The sequence below is a fragment of the Callospermophilus lateralis genome, unplaced genomic scaffold (genome assembly GCF_048772815.1).
Source record: "Callospermophilus lateralis isolate mCalLat2 unplaced genomic scaffold, mCalLat2.hap1 Scaffold_1096, whole genome shotgun sequence".
NCBI lineage: Eukaryota > Metazoa > Chordata > Mammalia > Rodentia > Sciuridae > Callospermophilus > Callospermophilus lateralis.
In genome coordinates, this window is record NW_027511202.1 from 487,210 (window position 1) to 497,609 (window position 10,400).

Sequence of the window (10,400 nt, forward strand, 5' to 3'; positions counted from 1 at the left end):
TAGTGGTCAGGGAAGGGGACAGGGGCCCCCAGGAGCTTAAAGCAGCCAGATACCATGGGTGTGTGTATACAGCTTCTTTTGAACAAAACAGAATTCTCTAGCACAACTGCTAAATATCAATAGCATTAACTGGCAAAGTATCTAGTCTCATAGGATAAGATTTCAAAAAATAAAGGCATGAGACAAAGGTGTTCATTGGACAGGCTGAATCTCTTTGGTGTCTTTTCTCCCGGGTTAAGTAAGAAGGTTCCTTTTCCCTGACCCTGGAGAGCTGAAGGATGTCTGCTCAGTCAGTGCTGGAACTCCCTTTAGAGAGTTAGACCAGTAGCAGCAGAATCCTGATTTCCCCCTACTGCACCCCCACCAGAGGGAATGCCCTTCTTTCCTTTGGCCCCTCTGATGACAGAGAAAAAGGAAAGACAATGAAATCCCTGTGCTAACTGGTAAATTCAAGACTCTTTATCTTTAATCATAAGTGACTCCACCTTTCCCAACCTCCCACTCCAGCTATGCCCAGCTAGCTAGGAATAACCCACAAATTTTAACCCCCAAATTTAAACCATGCTTTCTTAGGACAAATGTGAGGCATTGCAAACAGCCCTGTTTGAGGTCAGATGCTTACCCCAGGAGAGTTTTCAGTTTTGAGTCCAGGCCAATTGCAAGCCAGCATCTAAGCAAAACCTTAGAAATGTGTTGGTGCACAAGATGTTTTGCGTTGAATTGATCTCAAATGCCAAGTCAGGATTTCAGGAACCTTCTGAAATAAGAAGGCTTCAATGGGGGAGATTTCAGCAGTATTTATTTTTATTTATAATTTACACTGTGTCAGCTTCTAAAAAGATCAGAGGCAGCTTCCATTGAAAGATATGTGCACAATAAGGTTGCTAAAACAGGAAGAGAAAATGGAAAACTTATGCAGGAGGAGAAGGCAGAGAAGGTGGGAAAACAAGCGTGATTCAAGAAGAAGTTAGGTTCTGAGCTTTTGGGTGGCCAAAGCAAAGATGGAAATGGGCCTTGCAGACCTTTCAAAGTCTCAGTAAGGAAAATAAAGTTGCAAAACAGTGGATTAGTTTTGCAAGGAAATTAGGGGGTACCTGGCCCTGTTTTCATTCACCTGGTGACTCCTAGAATGGTCTCTGAGGTAGGTAAAAGGGAAGGTCCAGCTCTCCCCACCTGTGGCTAGGGCAGCAGGGAGCAGTGGGACTGGAGAGATCCTGGGCTGCCTTAAACAAGGGCCCAGCCCAGCCCTCACTACAAAGGGCCCTGCTTCTCTGGCTCCCTCATCCCATAGAAAATCCCCAAGGCCAGGGCCCCCAGCCCCACAGGTGTCCCTACGCCTAGGCCTGAGAAGAGGCCAGTGTGATCCAGGGGAGCAGGGGACACTAGGACTGTAGGCTGGGTGTGCATATACGCATGCAGCAAAGGACCAGGCCTGGCTGAGGGAGGAGAATGGGCTGAGCCCTCGGTCAGGCCAGCTCTGCCCCTGCCATTTTGTCCCACGGGCCTCTACAGAGTCTAAGGATTCCATATGTGCACCTGTCTTCTAGACTATGAAACTAGTTGTCAAGGAAGGTGGCTAAGCATATTTTATGAATCAGCTGGTTAGCTTGATTTATGATAGTTCCAAGTAACAGTAAGCATTCTGTATCTGGGCCTCCACTGGTATTCTTGCCCCTGCCTGGCCAACGTAGGACTCTCAAGCTGAAACTGTTTCCTGTCTTATCAGCTGACTTGGTAAATGGGATATGGAGGGCTTTGTAGGTCAGACGTGGATTTTAATCTGAGTGATGGCATTTATTAGATGGTGATCTTGCATCTGGTATTTCACCTGGTTTGAGTCTCAGCTATGAACTTGTAAGAAGTCCTTTGATCTCGGTTTCCTCCTCTATACAACAAGGATAATGATAGTGTATCCATTCTGAGAGGCTCATTAAATGAGTCAATACATGTGAAACGTTTAGAACAGCCCCCAACTATAGCAGATGCTGTTATTAATAGGATCGGTTCCTCTTCCTCATAGTGGGGGTTGTCTAATTACCTCCTGGGGGTTCTCCAGAGCACAGGACGAGACCCTTTGCTGCATATGCCTGTGCTCAGTAGCCAGTCCCTCAAGGGACCTTGAGGTCCTGTGCCTGTGTGTCCAGGCCCCCTTTCCCTGAAACCTGGGGTGACCCCCATACCTCTAGTACTTTTATGGGCAGCATGTGACCTGGCTCTCATCATTTCATGGAAGGATCCCACATAGAGGCTGCACCCAGGGTCACCAGGCTGCTCTAGCCAACATGTCCCCATGTGGTGACCACACAGGGATCCTGCCTGGTTACAGCTCTGTTATAACAGTTTTAATTTTCTCTTTTTCAAAAAGGAAAATTATTGGGGGTCCTGGGGGTTCTGGGGGTCCTGTGGAAGCTCAGCCCACAGCCCACACCCTTTGTGCTCCAGGCTGTTCAGCCAGTCTCTCTCTGGTTATCTGACTGGGCTCTTCTTCCCCTGCTGGCCACCCACGGTGGCGCCTCACTCCTTCCTGTCCTCCACAGTCAAAGCCGTCTTCTCCCTTCCCTGTCACTAGAAGGGGAGTTCTTTCAGGAGGCCTGTTTAATTGTTGCCAGGCCCCCACCTAGCACCAACCAGGCACTTAATAAGCATGCCTTAGATTAATTAACTAATTACTTGAACATATCAGTGTCATTTGTCACAAGCTCAGAAAACGGAATGAACTTCATAGTCCCATTGCTTATAGGCAAAACCACAGCCTCCTGTTGCCAATCCAGGCCTTTTGTAATTTTGGCTCTAACCCATCTTTCCTTATTTCCCTCTTGTACCCCCATCCCGTGACCCAGTCCCAAGCTGGATTAGCCAGCTCTGTTCAGCCTCACGCCCTCTCAACTTGTCTCCCAAGGCCCCTTCCTCTCCTGCCCCAGAGGAGGCCTGCAGGGAAGGACTCTCATCAGCCATGTCAGAGTCTTGCAGCTGAAGTTGCATGTGACCTTGCCTGAGTGTCCACAGCTTCTGGGCTGAGACCTGCTGAACACCTGTATGCTCGCCTTATCCCCATACCACCCAGAGCAGGTCTGTGGATTCTCCTCTTGTTGTGGGCTCCTTTGTCCTGCCCCGTCCCCTGACACTCCACAGGGGCAGGTAGTACCCTCCACTGCCTGCCTGGATGAAGGTGAAGGTGAAGGTCCTGCCACACTCAGAGGTGGCCAGGTGGGAGACGGTCTGCTGAGGTGGGACAGTGACACCCTGGATGTCTTTCCAGCCCTGTGAACACAGTGGCTTGGAGGTGTGGAATCAGGACAAGGTCGGGTGCAGGAAGCTGCAGAAGCCTGAGACGGTTGCTTGTGGTGGCAAGTGAACCATCAGCAATGGTGAGTCCCTGGGACCCATTTTTATCACAGGCACCATCCTATCATTAGAGGAAGGAACAGAATAGGGCAGTGGTTCTCAGACTGTGGTTCCTGGACCAGCATCACCCAGGGTGCTGGGCAGCACTCGGGGCCACCCAGACATGCCAGAGTACAAGGCTCTAAAGAGCAGACGGTGTGCAGAGGGCAAGCCAAGCCCTGCTCCATAAGGAGAAAGGTGGCTGGCCAGCCTTGGCACATTGTAAGAACAGGCAGCAGAGCATCCCAGGGAACTGAAGAACCTGGGTTCCGACTCTATCCAAGACAGGCTGAATCAGACCCCACAGCTGGGGCCAGGGGTCTGTGTTTTAACTGTTTCCCTGGATGATTTGGATTCAGGCTAAGATTTGAGAACCATGGTCTAGACAGGGTGATGGGGTTCCCCTCCTTTCCTGACTTAAGTGGACTCATGGGCCCTGTTTACCCCAGCAGGGAGGCATCCCAGCCCTCCCCTCTGACCCCAGTGGTCCCTCAGAGTTCAGATATGTACATATGGAGGTAGGGACTGTCCCCAAGAAGGCCCAGCTCACCAGCAGGTGCAGCCTTTGAAGCCGAGGTCTGGGGGCTGGGTGAGAGGTGGCTGTGACCTGGAGACCCAAGCACCAGCTTGGGAGGAAGCTGCCCCGAGGGGCGGGCAGGAGTGAGCTGGGGTGAGCGTCTGCTGTCTGTGTGCTGCCTCACGCTGTCAGCCACACCACATGGGAAGGGCTGGCAGGGCGTCCTGTCGAGTGCTGTGTGCTGCAGACCACCACACACCTTCATTCAGTGTCCCTGCCAGTGGTGACACAAGAGTCCTTGTGCCCTTGTGAAATGAAAGCAGTGGGCATGGCGTCGTTTGCCCGTCATCTCGGCTGTCAGTGGTTTGCTTCTGAGAGGCCTCCAGCTGGGGGCTGAGTTATGATAGAGGGGGCCTGCAGGTGGTGGTCTGGCGACTGAGCCGCTGGAGGGCAAGGGACTCTGGTGTCCCTTTCACTCCCCAGTGGCCCCTGGAAGCCCCTTTGAGCAGACTGCCTGGTTACGTGGGTGCTGCGTGAGCGTGAAGAACCTTTCCAGTGTGAACGGTGGCGGGTTTGTTATGAAGGAGTTTTAGCCACACAGAAAACGTTTATTGGTGTGTCACAGACTGTTAATAACCAGGATGGACATGGACAGGGTTTGGAAATGGCTTCTTCAGGAAGGTTTCAGGAATATTTTCTGGAGCACTCAGGGCTAAGGTTTCCTGGGCCTCTGGCTGAGCCTGGAGGTGCTTCTGCCTCCCTCTGGCCAGCTGCCCCTGGCCAGTGCTGGATCCCACACTGAAGAGTGATCGCCAGGCTCCCAGCCTGGGGCCTGGGCTGGCACAGCTCCTGGGCACTGAACACTTACTCTGAGTGGGCAATTTAGAAGTTTGAAGCCACAGGGAATAAAGTCACTGCCTGGTCACCATGGCCCGGGGCCCAGAAGACTCAGCCTGCTGCATGTTTGAGAGAGAGGGTTTAATTTTGGTGCTTACAGTCCAGGCACAGAGAGTGGGTGGCAAACTGATACCAGAAGGGATGATATTAACCTGGCAGCCGAACTTGTCTAATAACTGCCACTGCCTCCCAGCAGACACAATCCCGGAAACCAGAGGACAGTGGGCTTTGTCATGCTACATAATTAATATGTGATGGCACTCCTCTCAGAATGATTTAGTGACTAGTGAAAAAGTAAGACATAATGCTTGGACTTACATTAAGGGCACAAATTGGGGAGATTGGGTGGAATTATTGGTCTTTCCAGGCAATATTAGATTCAAGCAAAGTGGATGGCTGGTTGGTTTGTCCAATTTGTTCAACAAACAACTTTGTGACCAGATGCCCTGGCCCACGTTATTCCTGGGAGCCCTTCCTGATCCCAGGTGCTCTCAGAGTAGAACTTCAATGTGCCTTTCTGGAGACAAAATAAAACCCTCCACCCCAGAGAAGAAGAGGCAGGCTGAGTTCAAGACGGTTTTGCCAATGCTAAAGTGAGAGGAGAGGTTTCAGAAATGAGGTGAGAAGTGTGTGTGTATTTCCAGGTCTCTGCACTCAGGGAGGACCCCAAGATGAGGCGCTGGGTGGGACTGGCCCCTCTCGGTGCTGGGGCTCTTCACCTCAAGTGCTTCTTTCTGTCCAGTAGGCCAGGGTTAGTTAATGCATTAGGATTTTGCCAGATGGCTTTTAATTTTTAACCTATTTGGTCACAGGACTAAGAGTTGGAATTGTCCTCCACAAGACTCAGAAATGATTTCTTTGCCTGTTTGATGTGATTTTCTTTTTTTTTTTTTTTGAGTTTTGGTGGCTGGTGTAAATGGGGCTAGCCTGGGTGAGAAGGCAGATGTGTTCCACCAGGACATGGCTGTACCCTGGTTCAGCCACTTGGCCATTTGGGTCCTCTCCTGGTGAGGCATCTCCTCCTTCTCCTCCCTGCTCTTTCCTTCTCTCCCAGCCCCTGGCCCTTTTCTTCATCTCCCTTTCCCTCCACCCCTCCCCATGCTTGACAGGAGCTCATGGTAGGCTTGGTCCTACCTGAAGAAACAATCTGAGGGTGAATGTCTGCCTCTGGCAGGGGTGTGGGCATTTTGCTGAGGTCTCCCTGGACCCTGTGCTTTTGATCCCGAACCTCACTTCCAGCTCCTTCAGTTACATTTGGAAGTTTACAGCTAACTTGCTCCTGTATGGAATGTGAATTCCACCTCCTGCTCGGAGACGTTAAACTTCACCAATCCATCATCTTCACCAGCCAGGACATCATTGTATGTGAGAGACACGGGCAACTGGGACTCAAGTTGATGGCTGGTGGGAGCCACATCTTGACCTCCAACTTGGGGAGAACCAGGATCACCTACTTGCCTTGTCTTGCACTGATGATGCCGTAAAAAACAGTGTCCCTCGGAAACAGTTGGCAGACTTTATGATATTTTACCACACAGATATTTTACCAAAATTATTTGTAATAAAAATCTATGAAAAGGGAATCTGAGCTGGCCCACAAGAAAACTGAGAGCAGAGGGTTTCCTCCTTTCTTATGATGAGAGGTCTCACTAGAACTTTCTTAGCTTTATAACCTCTGTCTCAATTGCAGGAAGGTCCCTGAGCAGCTGTGGCCACCATGTATGAAGAAAAATGAAAGGGTTCAGGTGGTGGCTGCCTTGATGGACCCGTTGGTCACCCTCCCCTGGCTGTCTAACATCTGGTCTCTGCTTGGGGCAGAAAATGGAGAAACTCGACCCCTACCACAGGGACAGCTGGAGAAGACAACCAGTAGCAACAAAATAAACCCATTCCCATCACCTGCCTCTTCAAGGTGGGGCACGATTCCAGAAGGACTATTGAATGGAGCTTTCTTTTACCAACTGTTTGGTCAACTTGTTCTTTTCAAGCAGGGCATGGATGCTGAGAGTACAGCCCAGAGCCTCATGTTTCAGACATCCTCCCAAATGTGTCCCACAGAGTGTCACTGTCAGGTTAAAACCTGGAAAACCACCCTGAGCCTGGGATATCAGGGGAAGACTGACTTTTTAATTGTTTTCAGATGAGCAGGTAATAGGTGTTATGAATATACCAAGTTTCCCACTCTGCCTGATGGGGCTTCTCAGGAGAGTCCAGTGAGGATGGACTTTATGTCTTTAAGTACATTTACACACTCACTTGCCTGTTATTATTATTATTTTACTATTGTTCCATTTTTTAAAGTAAGTGTTCATGCCTCATCAAATGGTAATGAGGCAAAGGATCTGATCCACCTTATGTAAGAAATGTAAATTAAGGTCCTAAATCACTCCACTAATACTGAAACTGTACCTACTTCCTGATAACTGTGATTCTAATTTTCTCCAAAACTGAGTTATCTGTCAACAGACAAGATTTGCTAAAAAGATGCTTGCTTTCCTTCTCTCTGTGCTCATGAAATCACAGCCTTTGACAATGAATCCTGATAACACTAAGAGAGGCCCCAGTACTTGCTCTATCATTCAGTGACTCTTGGCAGAAAATAAAAACACCTACATGAAAAATTCTAAACATCAAAAAAAAGCTATAAAATATGCATCTGACTGTGGCAGGAAATTCAACTATTTGAGGAAAACTTTTGTACTTTTCCTATACTTAACTATTTGTTTTAAAGAAGATACGTGAAATGAGATGAAAATAAACAACATTCTCCATAAACCAGACCTATGGAAGATTAAATATTGCCTGAAGTGAAATAGCTAAATTCAGTGAATTTAAATTACTTTTGTCCCAATGGGCCCTCCTCCCGACGCTGATTTCTTCGGTCTTTCCCTTAGGTTGCAATGATTAATTTGCAAGCTCAGCCCCATACCGCCCATGGGACTAAAGTATGGCAGGTGAGATAATTGAGATGATTAGTTGTACTGGGGGTTGAACCCAGGGGTGCTCTCTGAGCTACAACCCTTTATATTTCAAGACACGGTCTTATCGGGTTGCCAGAAGGGCCTGGCATTTGGGAACCTCCTGCCTCAGCCTCCCCAGTAGCTCAGATGAGAGCATGGCAAGTTTCTTTCCACTGTCAATGTCAAGTTGGAATGAGGATGGAGGAGGGTCACCCACTGCCCCATCTTGGCTTTGCTGTAGGACATCTGCTTACCGTCCCTATCACTGGAATACATTCTTGTTTCTTCTAGTGGCAGGCTGCTGAGATACTTCCCAGTCCCTATTTTTCATTCTCAGGTTGTTCAAAAATCACATTTTCTTGGCTCAAACAACAACAACAACAACAACAACAACAACAAAAAACCAGCCAGTGGAGAGGATACATAACTTATCAGGATGCACATTTCTCTTGAAAGAATCGAGTGTTGAAAGTCACCTCTGCCCACCATGTTTTCTCCTATGACTTCCTCTTGCATCCCTTTGGGCACTGTGATTCTAAGTGTAAAGCTTAACACTCACCCAGTGGAAGCCACATCCTTACCAAAAACCTCCTTAATGTTGGCTGAGACAGGAAATGGAAATGGCTTGTGTTAACCCTTCTTCAAAGCATTTCTAGTGCTCAGCCTCCATGAAATGGATTGCTTATGGGGAGATAATATCTGTTCTATTTCTTTTTAAGTCTGTGAAAAATGTCATCCTGGTTAATAGGGTGATTAAAACTCTTTATGCTCCAGGAGCGAAATGTGATTATGTTTGTCATACTCTACCCAAGATAAAGACAGCAAGAAGGCAAACTTGAAATTCCATAACACTTCCTCTCTTCCATATCCAGAACATTCAGAATGCAATACACAGATGGTACTTCACATAAAGAATAACATTATCTGTTAAACATTTTTCTTTTCCATTAACCAATTTAACAATATGCCTCTGGTATAAAAGGAATAGACTAAATCTTCTGATATCTGAGTTCTGACTGAGGAAAGACATCACTTTAGTCATATTGCTTGTTTTCTTTTTGAATTTTCATCTTTGTTACTTTGTTTTTGCTTTTAAAGTGCAATTGGAGCCAATGCTTGGTACCTATTCTGGGAAATCTGTCCCAGGTAGCTTTCCCTCAGCAGGTGACTCATGGTCATTTCTACAGGGTCCCTCTGCCATCTGTCAAGGATGACATAAGTCATGTGTAAGGACAGGGTTTTGTTAGCACCACAGGCCAGCATTCCCTCACTCCACCTGCGTGACTTTCTCAGGCTTCCTCTGTGCCAGGCCCCATGGGAACGCAGCACACCCACCAAGGCCTGGCTCCTTCCTAGGGCTTGTCTGCCATCAGTCCAGTGTACCCAGCCCCCAAAGCAGGTGCTGTCACAAGTTCAGAAGGCCCCCCAGAGGAAGTCCCCACCCTCAAGGAGCTCAAAGGCAGGAATTCATTCAACAGAATCACAATTAATGACTCCCCTTTATCACTCCAGCAACTTAGGATTCTCATTCCTTCTACCCAGGGAAGATCTTCCAGAAATCAATAGGCTCTCTCCATCTGGGGAAATGAAAATGGAGATCCTAGCTACAAATGGTTGTAGGTCACCCACCTGCTGAGGGGAGCCTGGACCCAGCCCTCACCTGCTTGGTTTGGCTCCTGCCTCTTCGTTGCATTCAAAGGCTGGAAATCTTCTCTTCAGAGAGAGTTATTTAAAGAGTTACTTAAAAATGAGTGAAGAATTTTTTACTACTCCTCACCCCATACGCTGATAAATTTCACAATCCTTTCCTTTTAGTCTTGGATTTTTGACAGGTTCCACGTGAACCCAGACACTGATTACACCTGTTTAATTAACAATACAGTAATTTTAATAGGGTAGCGTGATCTAGAGAAGAATGTTACATTATGCATTTGGCATTTCATTTAAAATTTTCCCTTACAACTAAAAGGTTTCATTATAACAGAAATTTCAAATGTGCTTTATAAAACCTGATTGCTGACTAATTAGAGCCTAAGTGAGTCTAAGGAAATTGCACAAGTGATGTTCGACCAGGGGTGATTTCTCTGGACATACTGACACATTATTTTCTCTTCTTTAAAGAATTTTAATTTCCAGTAAAAATAATTGCATGTAGACATTATTTTCCATCTGTTTTCTGTGAGATCCTGGAGGACATGAGAGGGTTATGTATGTAGGTAAGAATTAGCTTCATTAAGGAACAGTTACCAATTTCTGAGACTCAGATGACTCTGTTAAAAATATTCAAGATAGGTTTACTTTGAGACAAAACTATAGATTGTCAGTATTCAGGACCCAGAACTAATTTTTCAAGAAAGTACAACTTATACCCATTATTGTTATTTTAGCCCAGCTGTGTCATTTATCATAATCTGTTGTTGGCTTTTTGTCCTACCCATAATGGTTCACAGGGCCTTCCAGTGAGGCCATTAGGTGAGCAACTGGAATGTGTCCTAGCTGCAAAGCAAAGATGACTTTCCGGACCACAAGCCACACGACTGCCTCCCACTATGTGGGAGTCACCAATGAGCCTGTCACTTTAGACACTGCCTCATAGTAACCATCCATAGTCTCAGGCATATACTGACAGGAAAGGCTCATAA